This window comes from Castanea sativa, chromosome 1 (genome assembly GCF_040712315.1).
Source record: "Castanea sativa cultivar Marrone di Chiusa Pesio chromosome 1, ASM4071231v1".
NCBI lineage: Eukaryota > Viridiplantae > Streptophyta > Magnoliopsida > Fagales > Fagaceae > Castanea > Castanea sativa.
The window spans coordinates 2,433,219-2,456,338 of record NC_134013.1 but is presented as its reverse complement, the minus strand read 5'-3'; the positions used below and the strand labels follow the sequence as shown (position 1 = coordinate 2,456,338).

At 31.3% G+C, this 23,120-nt stretch overlaps 1 pseudogene; it reads right to left on the bottom strand.

Moving 5' to 3' along the window:
* Positions 1 to 282: 282 nt before the first annotated feature.
* On the bottom strand, positions 283 to 7,830 carry LOC142621728 (O-fucosyltransferase 7-like; annotated as a pseudogene).
* Between the last annotated feature and the right edge of the window lie 15,290 nt (positions 7,831 to 23,120).

Genomic DNA, 23,120 nt, shown 5'->3' with positions numbered 1-23,120 from the left:
CAGTCAAGTGATATAACTTTTCACTTCTTTTTTTAATGTATCCTATTGCGAATTGTGATGGGTATATTATAAGAATGTTTTGACGGTGAATCTATGTAAAAGTGATGTTATTTCGATCACAACTTTCCACTTTAGCAAGTAGTGAAAAAGATTGTTTTATTAGCATTGTTGTTTCCCTTTAGCCCCGGAAGTATTGTAGTTAAACTCAGGCTAGAATACAGCACTATCTAAACCATAATGAGTTTGGTGCCAGGAAAGAAGAAAAGAATGGTGACTGCGAAGTAAAGAAAGGAAAAAGCTAATTCTTTATTGCGTTCAATGCCTACGAATGAAATACTACACATGAAAAGTGTACTTTATTCCTAACAAAGCAGAAACAAAGTATGGTATCCCAATGAATTCTCTATTCAACTCTTTTTTTTTATATAACCTGGCGAACTCCAAGCCAAAAAATGGTGCTCGGAAGGCCCTGTCTTTGGTGATCAGTCCCTGCTGTGCACCCTAATGCAATTGTTCTCTTCATCTGTATTTTACAATATCGGCCCCCAGCTTTCTTTATGCTCAGGATATACACGCCGGATCCCTATGCATATAATGGAAGCACTACCACCAGCTTGTATTGCTCCAACAAATTATATGGAACGCAATGTGCCACCACTGCATCAGCATAGGAATCATTTTGAAGAAAAATTGTTCTGCACAATCTGATCTACCTGATAATGTGAGAGGTGTTCACATTTGGTGTTTCCCTCTGACATAAACACTCTGGTTTAGGGTTTGTGTAAAAGGATTCTTCAGAACGGAATCTGTCCATGCCCCTAGTTCCAGATATGGGGCCTTTTCTCTTCCTCGGTGACCCTTGCCTGTGCAACCAATGTAACATATAAAAAACACATCTACGTAAAGCCAGGTGCATATGATTTATCATACCATAAACTATCTAGAAAATGGAAAATATTTCTCCACCATAGTGTCAAACATCAGAAGAAAAGGGAAGAGGGGGCACCAAAAAAGAATTCCCCGGTATCCTGTGGGCCAAAAGGTATTCTGGTAGCCCCCCCTAACACTGGTGAATGCTGCTCTTCAGTTGGGAGCGCAAGCTCTATAGTCTTATCCCTCCAGCAGGCTTATAGGAATGGTGTGACACTGTAGCCTATTAATCACACTAATCACTCAACCAAACATATGAAAAAAAATCCATCTAGTTCTCCCCGTAAATCCAATGAATCTCCAAAATTATATTCTTCCATAATCACAATAACAGCAGTTTAAAGAGGATGGGGGAAAAAGAATAGGAATGACTTGAATATGAGTGTCCCCAGGCTTCTGCTCTTAAGCACACCAGTAATGACTTGCATATGCAAGATCCACTTGAGAGGGGTAGGAAATTGCTAATGAAAAATATGTATGATGTATCAAAAGGGTTCTTAGACTGATCCCCTAAGGAGAACCATGGATTGGCAGTCAAGGATCAAGATATACAACCAAAAGAACAAATAGTAAATCCATTGTCTACAATGTAGCCACTGATAATTATAAAACCCAGTACATACCGCTTTTTATGTGCATCAATAATTTGATTTGAAATTTTCATTCTTTCTTTCAGAGTTGCATTCTCAAGTTTGTCAAACAGACGAACAATAGTTTTCCTGATGGACAAAGAGAAGAACAAGAACCACAATTAATTATATATAGCAATTGATAGAAGTATGCATAGTGGATAGAAAGTTATGTAATCCTAGACTAACTCCAAAAAAGAAACTGTCTTGCCTGAGAGGAACTATTGTTTTCCTATGTCCAAGAAAACGACGATGGCCTTCAACTGCTTTTGCCATGTTCCCAGAGTATGATGGAATAAATACATCGCTTTCAACAGATACAATGTAGTCAAGTGCAGCAAGCTGAGAGCCATGATTGATAAAAGGCTGAAGCTCCTCAACAGTTGCCAACTTTTCCTGCAAAGTGATCACAAGATGTTAATCTTTCTTTCTTTCTTTTTTGTTTGTTTTTTCCCCTGGGGTCCTTAGCACCCCCAACCCCTCCAAAAAAAAAAAGACATACAAAAATAAGAAAAGCAAACAAAATTCAACAATAATATATATTTTTTAACAATTTACTAGCTGTGTATGAGAGAGAGAGAGAGAGAGAGAGAGAGAGAGAGAGAGAGAGAGTTATTAATAATTGAATAAAAAGAGCATGATTTTGAACTTAAACTCTCCAAAAGTTGAGTTTGGTTCATTAGTGATCTAAGAAGTACAATCATAGACACTGACATGACACAACAAGGAACAAGGTGACATAGCCATTCTTGAAAAATTAAGACGCTAAAATGATGGAAATACGAGAATAAATTAACTGATATAAATCTCTAGGCATATTTTATTGATTTATAAGCATATTTTATGTTTATTTTCATTTTTAGAAATTAATAATGCCAATGAAAATCTTTAAAAACATAAACAAAAAATCAAAGGATTATTTATTTTATCTATAGAATCAAAGAAACTTTTTTAATTGGATAAACAAAATCCTCCAACACAATGAGGACAAGCATGCAAGAGGGTCCTCGACTTGTCCAACACAAACACGTGTTAGACTTGCCGGGAGTTTTGAAGTGTTCGTGCTTCTCACTTAGTGATTCAAGTAAGCTAGGCCAATAATATTATAGCAGTAGTCTCTTTTCTACATATCCTCTGATATTTTGTGAGTTTTACTTCAGTCTCTCCAACAAATTTCAGATACCATTAACATAAGAAAGTGAACCATGGATCCAGCTAATATGGTGTATAAAACTAACCTGCATGGTTTATTTAGTAACAGGACAACTGACATTATTCATTAATATGAGAATATCTAGCAAAGAATCAAGTTTAACAATGCAGCTTCATACCTTGCTCATTATATAGGGGATAGCAGATAAGCCATATGAGAATCACCCCCATATGTCTCTCCAGCAGCAATGTATATAGGAGTGTTTGATGGGTACCCAAGAGCAGAGAGAAAAAATCCAACCTCTTTAGGAGTTAAGGGGCATTCGCCTTTGGATCTTTGTTCCATAGAATCAATGTCCTTTATTTTCCAGTTATCATTGTTATTTCTACGAGGACAGAATAACATGAATATATATTAGAAAAAATATATGTTGGCATCATGTAGATAAAGGATTGTTCTATATATGAATTCAGAAAAATTAACTGATTGTTCAGGACAGCAAGAGTAAGCATTTCATACCTTAATGCCCTTAGTTCCTTAGCTTCAGCTGGAGACAGCTCCTGTGTGCAGCCACTAAAGGCAAGCATGTCCTTCTCAAACCGTAAATGCAGAGCAATGTAAGGGCCACAGGATCTCATCCGATCAACCAACAACTACGTCATAGATAAAAATATATATATAATGGTCACTGCATAGGACACAGTCGAGATAAAGCCACACCACACCAAAAATCAGGTGAGCATTTCAGAGAGGTTACTTTTCCCACTGCTTCAATTCGAGGTGCAAAACGAAGGGCTTCATAACAGGCACGACAGCGCAGTTTCTGAATGTCTAGAGGTAAGTAGTTATTTGCTAAGCGAGAATCAGATTTGGAAGCTGGAGTAATCTGAAAAGATATATAATATAATAAGATAAGATAGCATTGAAGGGGAAAAAACTGAAGAGATAGGTAAATAATAAGATGCTGAATTTAGAAAAAGAAAACCAACAAATGCGTGGACCAGAAGCAGTCAAATAAACATACCTGATGATTTAACCAGGAGGTAGTAATCTCCTCCTCATAGTATTCTACGCCAGACCAAATTCTGAACTCTTTCTTTGATTTAGAAGCAGCAGCCAATTCCTTAGGAAGCTTTTTTACAACTCTTACATCATTAGCCAGAACGTTAATAAAATGTCATCAAAAACATCTGAGAAGTGACTGCAAATTGAACAAATAAAAAGTATTGCATCATTCGTATAAAACACGACTTAGAAAAAAAAAAAAAATTTGGGGGGGGAAGGGGTTTGGAGGGAATTTCCTACCTATTGTCCTGCCAAAATGACTTCTTATCAAGCTCAGGAATTACAAGAGTGGCATTTATGATACGAGCTACAGTCACCATGTCACGTATCTGCAATTTCAGAACGACTAACTTAGCTCCAATAAGTAGCCATATAAATTATTCACCACATTCTATAACTATCAATGTTTGGGTAGAATGTTTTAGAATTAATACAAAGAAGAGAAAGAGAACAGGTGAAAGAAGGACCACAACAAGTGGGTTTCTCATAATTAAATGAAGTGTGTTTTTAGTCCCAGAGCAGGTAAAAAACACAGAAGTTTGATGCATTATATCAACATGACAGGCTTATAGTTGACAAACATTGCTGCAGCATATTTATAACATTGCATTCGAGAAGCCTATAGGTAATCTAGGTCCATGTCATCTCTCACATAAGATATATCATTATTTTTGAATGTCATGTTTAGTTTGAAAACACTAAAAGCTTCGACACTTATTAATGCATTAACAGCATAAGCATGTTTGAATGTGCTTATGTGTGTCTTTTAATTAGAGACATGTTTGCGAGTATAGTCGCTGTGAATGTACAAGAGAATGGGAGGAGAAGAACAAAAAAAGGCGACATTTAGAACCATATATTTGTGGAAAAGGATAAATCCAAATGATTATGAGATATACCAGTAAAACTCAACTCAACTAAAAAAAATCAACCTATTGACACCATATATATATATATACACACTGTCTCCTTGTCCAACTCCATCAAAAGCATCTTATGTTAACTCAGGCAAAATCATGTTATGGTCACAGCCCTAAGACAAGTTTACTTGACTATATGACTACATTACAGATTTTAAGCATATTAAAAAGCGTAAGGCTCATTTTTCATTCACATCTAAGCACTGATTATGCGTCACCACAGAAGGCCCAATCACCTAAGTTTCAGCCTAAATGCTTGACAGCCATTTCCCCTCGACGTTAGATTGCTTTTTGAGAGGAATTTGATGTCTGTACTGCACAACATCATGACTTAGTGCAACTGCCAGGGGTAGTTATTTCCGATCAGTTATTCAGATCAAGAATTAGAATGAGTCAGGCCACATAAAAAAGTTGATTCGGTTCTTGAACAAGTAAAGTATAAAATTCAGTATCTCTATTGAATTTGGTGTTAAATTGGCCTCATTGAGCTTAGGGACACAACCCCGCAACGTTGAAAGTTGCATGAATTGGTTAGCACGAATAAGCCCAACCTGTTTAAAAAATTGAAGCTTGGTTGACCGAAAAATAGCAAGTCAGGTCAGTTTGATAATGTGCAATCATGACACCATGAGATTTTGAACTACTGTGTGTTTCTTATTTGCTAATGTTGAAATCATAAAAACTGGAAAACACAATAAAGTCAAGGCAGAACCAGACCAGGCTTTTTATATCCCACTCACTATGTTTGTAAATCTACTACATAACAGAAGCTCTCTGAAGTGCAGCAAAAAACAAAATGATGGCACGGGACACATCTCCACATATTAATTAAGGGAGAGGAACACCCAAAGCCTTATTAAAATACATAGTAGAGAGTGCCCCCAGTTTGGAAAGGAAGAAAGTTGAGGTTGACACTCATAGAATAAGCAACTAGCGATCAACTATCCAACATATTAATTGGAAATAGTACAAAAGGATTTCATGCAGCGTCATTTCATTGCCTGCAAAAGACGTAAAAGCAAATGGGAACTTAGAACGACATTACAATAAATTAGACTGGGACTGTTTGTTTTATCCCAATTTTACCCACTTCCAAAACTTTGCACCAATCAAAGATGGAAACCCAAATTACTAGAACACATGCAATTCAAAAAGATGATATAATAACCAATAATAGACATGATACATATACACACAAATTACTATCGAGCTTATCACACGAGACAGAGAGAGCGCGATACACACCCCAAAACGCATCTGGTTAAGCCCACCATTTGCATGAACTAGAAGGTAACCTCGCGACTCTCCTGGAGCTGGATAAACAATAATAGTAGTAAATGAAAAAGTGTTTATACACACATTGATATCAAACACACCCAATTTATAAAAACCCTTGAGATCAGACGATTTTTCTTACGTGTATAATTAGCACTAGGCTCTATGCAGGGCTCAAATTTGCTAGTTGATGAATGCTTCCATAGCTTGTCATAATTTGAAATCTCTCTAGCACCAACCAACTGTCAAATCTAAAGGAGTGAAACACACAAAAGCTGCATGACTGCTTTGTATCAATATGTACACCTAATAACTAACTCTACCAGACTCAATCCACCATTAACAAGTATTACAGCAAACTCAAACACCAAATCCCAACAAAAAAAAAAAAAATCTAGCAATAAATCATCAACTGGTTGCTTAAAATTTTGGATTAAAATTTTTTTTTTGTAAAGTGATATAATGAGAAATTTCGTTGAACTAAACCACATTCGTTAATCCATCAACATCTAAATCAAACTCAGTACAAAAACAAATCAAGAAATTAATAAATAAAGAGAGAAACAGACTCAATCCACTAACAAATAACAAGAATTACAGCAGATTCAAACACCAAATCCCCTAAAAAAAAAAAAAATTAGCAATAAATCATCAACTGGTTGCTTAAAAAATTGGATTTAATTTTTTTTTTTTTTTAAGTTTTATTATGAGAAATTTCATTGAACTAAACCGCATTGCTTAATCCATCAGCATCTAAATCAAACTCTGTACAAAAACAAATCCATTAAAAATAAATATATTAAAGAGAGAAACAAACTCAATCCAACAAGTATTACAGCAAACTCAAGCACTAAATCTAAAAATAATAATAATAATAATAATAATAATAATAAGTATAAAAAGTTCAGAAATTCTAAAATTCTAAAATAAGATAAAATAAATTAAATTAAATCAATGATATTCTGAGGAATTTGATTAAACTAAGCCGCATTATTTGAATACAAAATCAAACAGAATACCAAAAAAAAACGAAAAATTAAGAAAAATAAATAAAAATAAAGAGAGAAACAGAAAACCTGGCGAGAATGAGAAGAGAGAGGATCTTTTCCTTTTGACAAATGTGGCGGAGTGAGCTCTCGAGTCCAGCTTTGATGCTTCAATTCATGTTGCTAAAACCAACCAAACCAAACCAAACAAATATGAACAGTAATTTATATTAGATCAGCAAAAATACCTAATCTCCATAACCTACCAACAATAACAAATAATAATTCACATAAAAAAAAAACAAATAATAATAATAATAAAATCCAGAAAATTAAATTCTCATTTTCCATTTCGATTCTACCTAATCTCAAAAAAAAAAAAAATCCAGTAACAGTGTATTCCAAAATATCGGCATCAGAAACTTTAACAGAACGATCGAAACGGTTAAGAGATCACAGAGAAGGTTTTAGAATCCCTAATTTGAGAGAAGCGGTTACCGTGGGAAGCTTGAAAGGATCAAAGAAGTTAGGGACTTTGGAGGATGAAGAAGAAGGGAAAAGGTGAACGGAGAACAGAGCCACCAGCGCTATCATGCACACGGCGTACATGAGCAACTTGCGAAGCAAATTTAACGATATCCATCTCCATCTCCGTTTCTGCATAGCTCTCTCTCTCTCTCTCTCTCTCTTCGTTTCTAGAAAAAACTAGCACTCTTCGTTTCTAGAAAAAACTAGCAGCTGTGTGCGTTGGTGTATAATGTGGGTTTTGAGAGAGACAGAGAGAGAAAGCTGTGTGCGTTGGTGTTTTTTTGTTTGGGGGTGTTTTTGGAGTAAGAGTAGTGGTGCTATTACTACTACTGCCACTGCAGCTTTCGACAGTTTCGCGTTGGGCGGTGTTTTTATAGTTGGCATAATGATTCTAGAGAGAGATTAGAGATATCAGATTTTTTTGTTAATTGTGAAATTATAAAAAAAAGTTCGGTGAAATTGGGAATGGAGGTTTTTTTTTTTTGGGGGTGGGGGGGTGGGGGTAAGATATTTCTTAACTTATTTATCTAATTTACTTATTTTCTTAACTTATTTATCTAATTTACTTATTTAGTTTTTTTTAATAATTTTTAATAAATAAACAAGTAAAAATAGTATGATAAGTGAATATTTGGATACAGCGTAGGAAAATTATTAAGTATTTTCAGAATAGTATAAATGTGTAGTCTTTTTTCTCACATAAATGACGGGTTCCACCATAAATTAAATTAGTGGAACTCATCATTCATGTAAGAGGAGGGAGTGTACATTTATGGTACTCTCTGAGTACACAATAATTTCTCTACCGCTGAAATGATTTTTCAATTACGTCCAATGTTTGTCAGTGGGTCTCGTGCACTATTCACGAGATCTACAAATCGCTTTTTTTAGTAAAACTTTTATTAAAAATGGGTTACACAATACTATTCATACATTTAAAAATTATTTTGCTACAGTGTTTTCAGTTTTTAGCAATAAGCGATATCCAAACAGACCCTAAGTGGGTTTAATTGGCGTATTGTGGTGCTATAAGAAAACTAAGAGCATGAAATTTCTAACAGCTTAGTATTTATTGTGATGGTTGCGATAAATTCTGTTTATATTAAAAATCAATTAATGTCTTATGTCTTAACCTAAAAATAAGACTAATAATTATGGAGTAAGTGGGTTTAATTGGTGTATTGTGGTGCTATAAGAAGACTAAGAGCATGAAATTTCTCACAGCTTAGTATTTATTGTAATGGTTGCGATAAATTCTGTTTATATTAAAAATCAATTAATGTCTTGTGTCTTAACCTAAAAATAAGACTAATAATTATGGAGTAAATGTCATATATTTAAATTTTATTATATTTAAAAAATAAAATAACTTAAACACCTTAGTAAGTTAGTGAAAAATATTGTTAAAAATTTGTGATTTTAGTATTACTAAAATGCTATTTTTTTGAAACTTTTTAAAAATATTACCCAAAAAAAAAACTAATTGAAAATGTTTGTTATTATCCATTTATATGAATCTATAGGAATCTAAATTATCTAACGAATTCATTCTAGAATAGAAAGACAGGTTAGCGAAAATATTTGGACTTCAAATATTTTTGGAAAATTTTTCGATAATGTGTGTTAATATTTTGATGATAAAAATAGCAAAATACTAATCTTTTTTTTTTTAGAGAGTTTCAACTTATGGCATCCGCTCTTGATAATAACTCCTTATTATCAGACCAAGACACTAATCAGTTTTTGGTGTAGGCAGATATTGAACCACAGATCTCTTACATAATCATCAAAGACTTTACTAGCTAAGCTAACTGGAACCCACTACTAATCTACTTTTTTTACTTATGAGAATTTTTTTTTTTTTTTTAATGAATAACATGTGTAAATTTTAAACCCAGCCCGTTGGGTGTCTCCAAATGTTTTTCATTCCAATAATAAAAAAGCAGCACGTCCTTCATGAGACTTGACCCCTTATTCACCAATGGGGGAGCATAAAGAATAAGATGTTGTAAGGTCAAATGTCATTTACTATTTGGCATGCACTAACAGCTAATTAGGTTCTCCTATCTTATTCTCAAAAAAAAAAAAAAACAATAATTATAAAATAAATATAGTTCAAGGGATTTTTTAAAAAAAAAATTGTAGCTAAAGCCTAAAATGTGGCATTAATATGTGATTTACTAGTTGGCATACTCTAAGAGCTAATTGTGCTCTCTTATCTTATTAATTATTATGATAAAGTAAACATACTTCTAGGTATAAAATATAGAATAGCAACAAATGTGGCTAAAAATCCTCAAATGTGGCGTTAATAAAGGTAATAATCAACCGCTAATCCAGTAAAAACGGTACTAAGGTCCTTTAATCTTGTGATGATTACGTTACTCACTGTTACAGTGTTTAGCCAACAGGCATTAATGCAACAATGCACTTAAAAGGTGCCGACTCTTCACATTTCAATTAAAAAGAACAGTTTTATCAACAACAAAAAATAAAAAAATAAAAAGAACAGTGATTAGTCTTCAACAAATTATATGGAATAATGGAAATAGTTTTCACAAATTATTTTTGTTGGCTTTTTTTTTTCTTGAATTAAAAGGGGTTTTGGTATGGACTCATAGACCTTACGTCACATGACAATAATATATAGAGAAATGATATGTCCACAACATTTTCACAATATTTTTACAACAAATCATAAGTGGCAGGTTGTTACTGGTTGTTATTGTTGGGGCAAAAAAGTAATCTTTGTGTTAGGTTCAAATTTAAACCAATAATAATTAACCACCTATGATTTGTTGTGAAAATGTTATAAAAATGTTGTGGACATAGCATCTCTCTAATATATAATACTATAGATATTATTGGGATTTGAGACCTTGATGAGTTATCATCTTTAACACAGCATATTCATTAAAACGTCATTACTCTAATGCTCAACTTCTACCTAATGTCATGCAATAGCCACACCTAATGTTGGTTTTCTTTTTGGGAGTTAATTAATAGTAGTATTTAATTAATTAGGTGGACATGTAACAAGTTTTTATTGGTAGAGTATAAAGTGAAGCAGAAAATGTGTAACAATAGATTTGAAGTTTCTTTTTGGCTTGTGCAATAGCTCTCAAATATAGGAGTAAATATTAGGACGAAACCACTAAATCTGTAATTCTTTACTGCGCATTTATAGCTGAAACCTTAGACTTTGATTTTTTCTTTTTTCTTTTTTGATGATCCTTAGACTTCGATTTGGATGAAAAAAAAAAAAAGGATAAAAGTATACAACTAATACAGTAGTACAAATTTACTAAGAATTTTGGCTAATAAAGAATCTGAGAATGTAATCCTACTCATCTAGATATGATACTGTATTGCCCAACAAAGCTCAGCCATCTCATGCCTAATTTCTGATTGGATTGAATTTTTATTGTTCTAGTGAAATATAAAATTATATTGGGTTGTCAGTTCTCAAGGCTGACTGATTGAGTAAATAGTCCAACGAAATCCTTAAAGGTTGACAAAGCCTCGTACCGTGAGGCCGTGAGGGTGAAAAAGCTGTACAAGTAAACACCATGTGTGTGTATATGTATAATATATTTACCAAAAAAAAGAAGAAGAAGACTACATGGTGTGGATCTCAAGAACACTCTTTGATTAAAGCATGTGTACGAGATTTTTATCAAGAGCCGTGTACACACGAGAACTGGATTCTCTCTTCCTCTTCTTTTTTTCTTTTTTTTTTTTATAATTATTTTATGTTTTATTTGTCTATTACTTTTCCTAAGTAGCCATTTTAATTAAGAGAAAGTTTATAATAAATAACTAACAAAAAATTTTATAATGGCTAAAGGTGATATGGGCATAAATAAAACCAATATAAGTAATTTTGTGAAATTTTGTGTCTATAACATTGCTCTTTAATTATTTGTATACTTCAAATTCAATTTTTCCAAAAGTCTGTTTTTTTAATTAATTTACATACACCAAGAATTTAATAATCAAGAAAATTACTGTGTAATTATAAATAAGTTGTAATTGTGACTATCCCTCCCCTTCAATATGGTTGAACTTGCAATGTCAAATATTATGTTATTAAATAAGTTGTAATTGTATTTCTTCTTTGAATAAAATTGCCAAAGATATTTAAGAAAAAAACACTTGCGTAGGGATGATCAATATGTGAAAAAGACCCCACTTAAACCTAACCATGTTGATAATGAAAGATGGCATAATTTAATTACCGTCCCAATAACATTAGTCGGTCCTAAGAATCATCTTTGAATTTATTAAATAAAGAATTAACTTTGATTCCTCAACCAACACGGTTGATTGGCTGACTAGCCCAATGCTGGTGACTGTAACCAGTTAGTTTATTAATAATACTTCCGTTTAACCAGAGGAAAAAAAAAAAAAAAAAAGGAAGGATTGGCCTAGTGGTAAGGCTTGATCCAACATGCCTTAGAGCATCTCTAGCAGATTCTTCAAATTTTTGTACTGTTTAGAGAATGAACAGTGACATTTAACTTTTATCTACCAACTTTTTCAAATACACTTTCCAACAGATTATCTATCTCATTCTCTATCTCATTTAAATATTATTTCTCCATTTATTGTTTATTCTTTTTTTAATCATCATTTATTCTTTTTTTAACAACTATATTTTTCAATGAGAAGTGTTATGTTCACAATATTTTATGCAATACTTTCACAACAAAATTTATGTGGAAAGTTCTTACTAGTTCTAATTTGAACCCACCACTGAAATTATTTTTTTACTCGTCAATATTAACTAATAATAATCTGTTACTTAAAATTTATTGTGAAAATATCGTAATAGTATTTTTCATTTAGGATTTTTTTTTATATTATTTTTCTTTCTTTCATTTCATTTTCATCCATACATGTTTCATTTCTTTTTTCTTTTTCTTGTTCTTCTCCTCCACACAACTCCTATCTTTATCCCCACTTCTTTTATTTTCTTTTTCACCTCAAGAACATTCCAGCACCACCACGTTTACTTCACATTAAAGAAGAGAGAGAGAGAGAGAAAGAGAGAGGAGAAAGACTGATGCTCGTCCGCCGCCAGTGGAGATCGAGGTAGCCGAAAAAATAAAGCCGGTGGAGATCGGTGTTCACCATGCAGCACTACCACGTCCGCTGCCCCACCGCCGCTCGTCCTCCTCCCACCACCAAGTTGGGTCAGATCGGCTTGTTCTTTTTTCTTTTTTCATATCTCATATTTGCTTGTTCTGATTCAACTTTATTTTAAGAATTGGATTTTGTTTTGTGTTTTGTGTTTGGATTATGTGAGAAACAGAGAGAATGATTCAACTTGATTAGTTGTTGTTTCTGATTTTAGATTTGTTAGATCGGCTTCTATTTTCTTTTGCTTGATCTTTTATTGTTGTTCTATTTTTTTTTTCTGTTCTTAATCTGCTGTTGTTGTTGTTTTGATTTTAGATTTGTTGTTTAAATTATATCAGTTTTATGAGAGCAAGAATTGTTTTGTGAGAGAATGAGAGAGAAAAAAAAGATATCCGGAGGAGAGAGAAAGAATTTATATAAATAGGACCTGGTATAATTTTTTAATCCAAGAAATGCAATTGCTAATGTACAGTAGCCCATCAAATTTGATGAGTTATTGTTCATGAGCCAAAAAAATTCCAGGTATAGAGAATCCATTGGAGACCATTTTTATGACCCCATTCTCTGTTATAGAGAATATTTTGCCTTTAGCTACACCATTGAAGATGCTCTTAGAGCATCTCCAGCAGATTCTCTAAATTTTTGTACTGTTTGGAGAATGAACAGTGACATTTAGCTATTACCTACTCACTTTTTCAAATACACTTTCCAACAGATTATCTATCACATTCTCTATCTCATTTAAATATTATTTCTTCATTCATTCTTTATTCTTTTTTTAACAACTACACATCTTCTGACATTTTTTTATTCAATATCTGATTATTATAATAGAAAAAAACATTTGAAGAATGAATAGTAGCCCATCAGATTTGATGAGCTATTGTTCATGAGCAAAAAAAAAAATTCAAGTATAGAGAAGCTGTTGGAGGCTAGTTTTATGGTCTCATTCTCTATTATAGGCAATATTTTGCCTTTACATATACCATTAGAGATGCTCTTAGGGCATTTGAGCTCCCTCACTAGCAACATATTGCAACTTCTTATGAGGAATTTGCAGATTGTTCACCTAACTTATTAATGTTTGTGGTGTGGAGTCTTAAAGGGAGCTCCCCTCTATTCATTTTTTATTTACCAAAAAGTATATAGGCTTCTTATACCCTTCCTGCAAATTGTTTACCTAATGCATTAATGATTGTGGTGTGGCGTCTTAACTCAAGAGCTCCCTCTATCCATTTTTTTATTTACCTATATATATATTATTCAAAACTTAGGGGGAGTGAGTATATAAACTCTGGATGTCTTTATTGAAAATACTAACAAGTATTAACTAGTTGAGTTACAATATTTTTGATAATCGTACGGAAACTAACATATACCTCTAAAATAAAATAAAAACGTAAACCTAAAAAATAAAAATAAGAAACAATATTATCATTAGATCTTTTTAGTTTTTATTTCTTTTGCTGAGGATAAAAAATAAAATCTAAGTGGGTGGCGATCAATTAGTGTATATAGATGATAAGAATTTTGAAAAGCATGGTTGATGGATAAGCATTCATATCTTTCACCAGACCCTTTTAATCTCGTGACAACCTCATTCTTTCTCCAATTTGTATCATACTATTTGCTTAAACTGCACTCGAGTGATGAGCCCCGATGTCACAAGGTGTAGACTAAAAAAACAGAATGGTGGAAACTGGAAAGAGAACAAAATTTTATGAAAAAGTTGTTGGGTACATCTTAACGTGTCCTGTCTATACTATTACTATATACTCTTTGTCTGAACAAAATAAAGACAAGGTGCCACTGCCACATTAGCTGGAGATGCAAAAGATGGAGAACGTCCTTGTATTTTTTTGGATGAATGATTTTTTGCGCTTGGGCATGAAAAACATGGACATGCATCCATAAGAACTAATTTTTCTTACATTAAAATGTGCATTTGTTTTGGTTTATTTGTGTATCTGTTCATGTAAAACTTTTAAAAATCTCTCACTCTATCTTTTTAGATATAACTTCTTCTTCTTCTTTTTCTAATAATTCCGTAGTTGCAATAATGAAAAGTGGGATCTGAAACATAAATAAAGATTGGTAATGTCGTTGACTTTCAAGATTGTTACCAATTTACCATACCAATATCACTTCATTATATATATATATATATATTACTATAATTAGTTATGCATCTTTAAGGAAATTAGCAAATCCAAGTTGACAATGTGAGTTTGGATTAACTTTATGTTGAACTTATTTATTAAAAGTTAACAAAATTATAACTCTACCTACAAAATATATGGCTTAAAAATGCTGCATAATTAAACAAATAGATTAATAAGTAACAAAAAAATACAATTGCAAGTTAGTATCCAAGGTTAAACCCTAAATAAATTAATAAACTAACAGGAAAAAAAAATCAAAAAATCAAAACGTGAACTGGTACAGTGGTACCGTTGTGCAATCGTGATCCGTGACCACAAAAAAAAAAAAAAAAACTCTATATCTGTCTTGATATTGTTCTTTCTTTGTCACGTTCACAAAATTCGGAAGGTCATGTGAATTGTGAACTAGTATACTGTCCCCACCTGCAAATCACTTGTACACTAATGGTGACATTTTATTTTTTGTTTTTGCTGAGAATGGTGACATGTTATATGTATGGTCAAGATGCAATGTTATCAGATTTTTTTTTTTTTGTTTTTGGTGAAAAGACGATTCAATAAAAACAGCTAGAGAAGAACATCAATTTCAAGACAAGTCTTGTTAAAATACATCCAATTAAGGTCATCCTCAAAAACATCAACCATGTCCGCAGACGCACTATCAAAAGTTAAAAAATCAACATCTAAACAAAGTTATCAGATTGGTGAGCTGGATAAATTGATTTTCCTAGTGGTGAAGCTAACATGTTTATCATTATGACGTGGATAACTCTATAATAAATAGCACATACCTATTTAAGGCCATCCTTTCCTTCTCCCAATATATCGTTTTATCCAAACAATGTGCTATAGGTATGTTCATAATTTAGGGGTTGATATTTTTCATGAAGTTTTCTTTTTAGTTAATAGTTTTTTAACGTGAAATTCAACCATGCTAAATATGATATATTATTTCAATGTAATAATAACCGACAGTGAAAGTATAACCGAACACGCGCCTAACTGGAATTTAGGATAACATTCTCACTTAAATATAGAAAAAAAAATGAATAACTCAAGTAACATTAGTTTGATGTCGACCTAAATATATTCAATGTTACATTAGCAGTTTCTCAAAAAAAAAATGTTTACATTAGCATTCTCAACATTTTTTTTTTGTTGATAATAGGAGTGTTTTTGAATTGTTTTTCTTATACTTAGGGGGGTCGAGATTAATAGCATATATAAAACCTTATGCCTCCTTGACATGTTATGTGATTTTAGCAACTTCCATAATTTATTAGCTATTGTGGTCTCTAAATGTTATATCCCCTTTAACTTGAAGGTCCTTTATCCTTACACTTATTATGTCTAAACAAGGTCGTTTGTTTACTGTGATTTTTTAAAATGATAATGATTGTTCATCCCACCAATAATACGTTCAACCAATTTCAAAATTATATCTTTAAAAACTATCAAAAAGATTTTCACTCTTTTATATTCAAAACAAGACATTAGTATGAGTTTACTCAATAAGTAATTTTAATCTCATACTTTGAATGCTTTGATGATTTTTATCAGTCTACACTTCACTAGATATATTTGAATCTAATTACAAAGCACTAAAATATATCAAATGTCGTTGACATGTTGATTTTGGCATTTTTTACAAATTTTATATGCCAAAAAAAAAAATATATATATATATATATATACACACACACACATACCCAAAAAAAAAAAAAAAAAACCTATCTCCTATAATCGAAAAGTAAAAGCTGTTGGGATCTTTAGATTACGCCACCGGGAGCCTCTGTATTCATGCATTGAGCTTAGGTTTATAAATGCCTATAAAAGTTAATGATGAATATATATATATATATATAAAAGTTAATGATGAATATATATATATATATATATATATATATATAGCATTATTATGGTATATTGGCATTAAGTATTAATAACTAAGTGTCATTTAAGAGATAAAAGTTGTTTTCTTTTTTCTTCTAAAAGCAAACAAGTCGTTTTCTTTTTTTGGAAGCATTTATGAGATAAAATTGGAAGTGATATATCCAATTCCAAAATTAACAACAAACCATTTTTTTTTCTTTCTAAATGAAGTCATAGAATTTTATTTATAACGAGAAAGCAAGGAATACAAACGGGATTCTCCTACCTACGTTCTTAACAGCCACGAAAATCCAAGACTACTTGTAGTTACTTTACAGTACTCCCCGTGACAACTGACAAATTAATGGGACCATATGAAACAACACAACACAACAAAACAAACATTTTAATTCTTATCCTATGTATGTATGTATGTACTTTAAGATCTTATAAAAATCTTATATTTTGGACACTTTGAATAGTAGGGTATAATTTTAGATATTCTAAAATATTTTTATAATCTAATTACATTAACTTTGAAATATGCAATTTCACTGCAAATTTCTGACCCAAGTAAATAAATAAATATTTATTGCTGTCCTTGTGGAATACTTTAGCCAAACTTTTTATAAAGATAACACGTGATGTCTACATGTTCATACTCATAGAACTTAAAACCACTCGTCCTTGCTCTTTTTCTTTTCTTTTTCATCATATAGTATTATTCTTTTATATCCTTTTGTTGTTTTCTTTTTAAAATTACAACTTTTTGACGTGTTTCTTAGGTAAAGCATCACATCTTATATAAGCTACGTGTCTTCCATATAATGGATGAGAAAAAAGAAGAAAAAAAAAAAAACTGATTTAATTCTTCAATGGAACCTATGATTATGCTTCTTTGTTTCTATGTCAATTGCCAAATAATAAGGTTAGAAGTTAGAACTAATTAATGGGTCAATCGTGCGGCGGTGATTTGTTGTTGTTACACGTGGCTGCTGATCTTTCCGTGTTGCAATCAACATAATTAAGACTCATCGGCTCCCTTGTCCTTTCACAGCTCACACTTATTTTCTTTGCCCTTTTTAATGGGAACAGGTCTTACCAAGAAAAGCACTATGCAGATGCATTTGCAACTAACGAATTATTGAACTTGATTAATCAATACCACTAACGAATTCTACATGTGAAGGCCTCTCAATAAGTGATTACAGTTAGAAAAGCGAGAAATCTAAGCATGCATTTGAGAATAAATAAAATAAATAAATAAAAACACCTAGAGTATTATTAATATTTAAAGATAAAAAAAATAAAAGTTAAAACTAAAATATTTGGTTCAAAAAAATTTTCCCTAAGAATTACAAAAGCAATTTTATTAGGTAATTGTGGAGGATAGAACCCAATACAAGAGGTTATACAAGAATCAGGTGCTAGTCGGACTATAAGCCATTTGCAAAACTATTACAAAATATTGTATAAGTTATTTTTTTTTTTATCTCTATGTATTAAAAGGATTCAGAAAATTAATTATGATTTCAAAAAATGTCGAAAATACTCTAACTATAATCCTTATTTTTTAAAAATAAAAAATGAGGTTAAAATTGTAATTCAACAAAATAAAATAAAAACTATCAAAGCAACTTTTTTTTTTGCAAAAAAGTAGTATACTTTCTATTTAAATATATCTCACGCACTTTTGATATATTTTTTTTCCTAAGAACTACCACATACTAAATTCAGCAGTTTACTCTATTTCAAATAATAAATTTTAGTTTCTTAAAACTTCATTCTTGTGTGACTTCACTAACAATTGATAAATTCAAATTGAAAAATTACACTAAACTCAAAATAAATAAATAAGTTTCATCGCATGTGCAAAGCCCTGCGATGAGGCTAGTTATTATTATTTGGATTTTAGAGGATAAGTATCAAGTATTTTTTTAAAACACTATAATGACATTTGGAAATGTTATTCAACATCTTGATTTGATATTGCAGCTCACTATATGATTTCGGTGTTATGATTTTGTTTTCTTAATCGAAAAAAGTAAGACTATTTGTATTTCTCTTATTACACGAGTTTTGCATTTCTTCATACTTTCATTACAAATTCTATATACAAATAATTTTTTGGTCCTTTACAAATTCTACATGAAACAAGTAAATCATTTTTCCTTCTCTGTCTCTCTCACTGAATTGTGTCTCAATTCCGCATCTATTTTGTACTTATTGTCATTTGTGTCAATTTCAGGGTCAACTTTATTTTAATTTTTTTTAAATGTTTAATTTGTGTATTTATTGTCATTTGTGTTGTCCATTACTTGCAAGTCACCGAAGTGGTTGCTTAGCCAAAGAGGAAAAAACAAACGTGGTGGCTCCTTTTCGAGTGCCATGATTTTATCATTTATGTCACCCGTACTCTTTTACTAATTTTTTGTGGCTCCTTTTCGAGTGCCATGGTTTTATCATTTATGTCACCTGTACTCTTTACTAATTTATTTGTTAATGTGATAAATGGATAGGGATCCACGCTAAACCACCTACCATGCTGATGAGTGATGAGTGGCTCTCCTTCCGAGTGGGAAGATAAAGAAAGAAATGAAGTTTCTAAATCTAAGGAAATCACATATGCAGTTTTTATAAACCAATTCAATATTTTCAGGGAACAAATGGTAGTTGCAATTTGCATTTTAATAGTAGTTTTGATGAGACTGGATGCATATGACTAATGCATTTGGACTCTTTGTTCTTGTAAGTTTGGCCTAACGAGTAAAATGTCACTATAATCACACTTAAGTGAAAAATGCAAATTTAATGACCTGTTTGGTACATATGTTTAAACACGTGTTTTTTGTTTTCAAACAATATTATATGCATTTTTACATATTTTTTCACCCATATGTATATTCAAAAAATACAAACAACGTTAGTAAAACAACGTTATCAAACGGCCCCAAGTCATCCTGTATCTTTTTTTTTTTATATCTTTTTTTTTTATAGGAGCGCTAATCCATTTTTTATTCATTAAAAAAAAAAAAAATGGTGGTTGCGGTATGTGTTTCTTGAAAATGAGAAAAACAAACTACAAAAGCGATGCCTTCTTCTTAACACGAAATTCCACTTTCATGAGTTTCATTCAAATCGGTCTTGGTTTGGTATAACTTTTTATTATTATTATTTTTTATTTACTCATTCTATTTTAAAAAATAAATAAAATAAAATAAAGTACGTTACATTTAAAAAAATAATAAAAAATTTCAAAACGTTATACATAAACAAATAAATAAAATAAACCCAGAAATTGTCAAGTCAAACTTAATAGTATTATCAAGACGAGAACGCATCAATGTTGGACAGTGGACTAAACAATTTCTTCCAAACTTGGAAAATTGTCAAGTCAAACAAATCCCCAATACATTACATGCGTTAGTAGTAGTTTTACCAAGACAAGAACGCGTCATTTTTGAACAATTGGGTAAACAATTTCTTCCAAACTTGATGTAAAAGTTTGTGTTACAAATTGTGATATGAAAGTGGCTTTATTTTATTTTATTTTAGAAACGTGAAAGTGGGTTCGTGTCTTTGAAGATCTATCCCACATTGAAAGTTTGTAAACCCTTTTGTGAGTGAAAAAAATTAATACAATAGTCATTGGTTAAATACCAATTATTAATAAAGTAATTGGTGAACCCCATGTGTGGTTTTAAAAGACACCTTAAGATTCTTTATTTCTTTTTAGTGATAGGTAAAGTTTATGGTATCCTCTCTTAATAATTGTTTTTTATCATTTTTTTTAGAGATAATTTTAATTTATGACATATGTGCAGAAAAATACCACGAAATTTCCAACCTGTGAGAAACAAAATATAGAAAAACACACGCCAAAAAAAAAAATCACATGCACAAGACAGCATTTACGTGATTCGGCAATTTGCCTACGTCCATGGAGTTGCAGGGATTTCACTATTATCAGGGGAAAAATACAAAGTACGGCTACAATTTTTTTTCCTCAAAAACGACAACAACAAACCCTAATCACAAAAAACAATTTTTTCTACATCCTGCGCCTCTGCTCCATTGACTAAGCCTCAAAAAATCTTCCATTAAAACTCACGCAACATTATTCGGATCGGGTCGTCAACCGGATCAAACACAACTAAATTCCACAAAACCCAACAATATGCTCTTGATAATTGTTTTTTATCACCAGATCAAGATATCAATAATTTTTTTGGTTTACACTGGGATCAAATTTTAGATCTCTTATTCGATTACAAAGAACTTTACCTGTTGAAATAACTCGAACCAACGACACACCTTAACGCTTGTATGTAAAACTTCATATTTATTATCTCGCATTAATTTTCTTACCATTCTCAATTTCATCAACGCTTGACGAATACGGTTGCAATATAAGAACTCATTGAGGGAACACTACGTATCCTAAAGCTCAAGCAAGTCTCAATTGGATTCTCTCATATCAATGTTTCTAAAATTCATTCGAGCATAAAAACCAGGCAGTGCAAACTTTGACAGTTTCCTTGCTCCCTATGACACATGAGATGACATAACTTTGGATGCTAACGATCAACACCATCACAATTCAACACGCCATTTGTTTTTTTACATTTTCTTCGTGAGATTGTAATTACCATCACCATGAAAACGATTTTAGTTTTAAAAAAATTGAATAAGGCCAAGAGTTTTTGGGTCCAAATCCAAATCATATCCCCACTAAAACCTGAAATCAATAAGAGTTGGAAATTTTAAGTCTACCAGTCACGTAGTGCGCACGTTAAGACTAGGTCAACTTTTCCATTCATCACATATATATATGGTTCTAGATTCATACTATCATTGTCATGCTTGTGTGAAAACCAAAAAACCTTTAAAAAAAATTTGTATTCATGAGAGTGTCTATAATCATAATGAGGTGTGCTTTGGAAATGTTTAATGAAGAAAACTGGCATGCAAGATTACCAGCATTGGCAAAGTCCAAACCAACCCAATTTGTTTCTCTCACTTTTAGACCTCTCTATTGGATTGTATGCGAGTCCTTGGCTCCTAGATCAACGAGGACTACTCTCATAAATCATAGTTAAAAAAGAAATAATATAGTATACAGATACGGCCAAAAGAAATGAAGAAAGAAAAGTGACACGATTTGCATGCCATGGATGGTGCTTGAGAGTTTCTTCTACTCCATTCTAGATTCCTTTCACGCTACATTTTAGTTTGATTTTTTTTTTTTTTTAACTTAAGAAAGTATCACGACATTTTAAATTTAAAGAATGTGTCATTTGATATACATTTAAATATGCAATAGTTAATTTAAACTAGTTATAATTAAAAAAAAAAATTAAACACACCTCCCAAAATGTATATGTAACGTAATGGAAGAGGAAATTAAGAAAATCCATAGAGAATAAATTAAAAATAAGTGCTCTTTTATTTATTTATTTATTTATAAGTATAACCATCATCACAAAAGTATTAACGTTCAATGAATATATACATGCTATGAGAAAGTGAACTCATGAGACCGTATCATAAGATATATTACCTCTGACTAGAGAGATTGTTAACTATAGTTTATTTACTACTCAAGGTTGGAATTCCTAGACAGTAAGTTAACAAATACAAAATTTTCCATAATCTTGTTCTAAGGTGGCATGGTGTAATTTGTGCTAATATATATATATATATAATTTGTGTACATAAAAATTAAAGAGTTTGACTCCAATTAGATTTTAAACTGGATTTTAATTGAAGTCCAATTTTACTCTACATGCCCATCTATTTTTTTAATTTTTGTAGTATAAGTAAATTTTATAAAAATTAAAGATTTTAAATCTAATTAAATTATAAATTTTATATATATACACACACAAATAAAAAACCACAACATATTTTAGAAATTTATGATTAAAAAAATGTATAAGTTAATACTATGCATAATTTAAACAATCAAAGAGTTTAAATCTAATTAAATTATAAATTTTATATACACACACACACAAATAAAAAACCATTACATATTTTAGAAATTTATGATTTAAAAAATGTGTAAGTTAATACCATGCATAATTTAAACATTTTTTTTTTAAATGTATAATTTGAACTATATAATTGTGATTATATTGTGTTACACACTAGTAAAAATAATGTCAATAATGAACTCATATAAAAATGATGTTACCAAAAGCATAATTTGCTGTGTCAGTTATTAAAAAGAAATTTTAAAAAAAAAAATGGGTGTCCCAAAAAAATTACTCTTATTTAGAAATATTAATGAACTACATGCAATTTTAGACACCTCTACCTACCCAATTATCATCACATGCATTGGATTGGATTGGATTGGATGTATACATTCTTTCTTTCGTGTACCCAAAATCATGAGACCCACACCGACATCAAAAGAGAGAAAAAAAAAAAAAGAAAAAAAAAAAAGAAAAGAA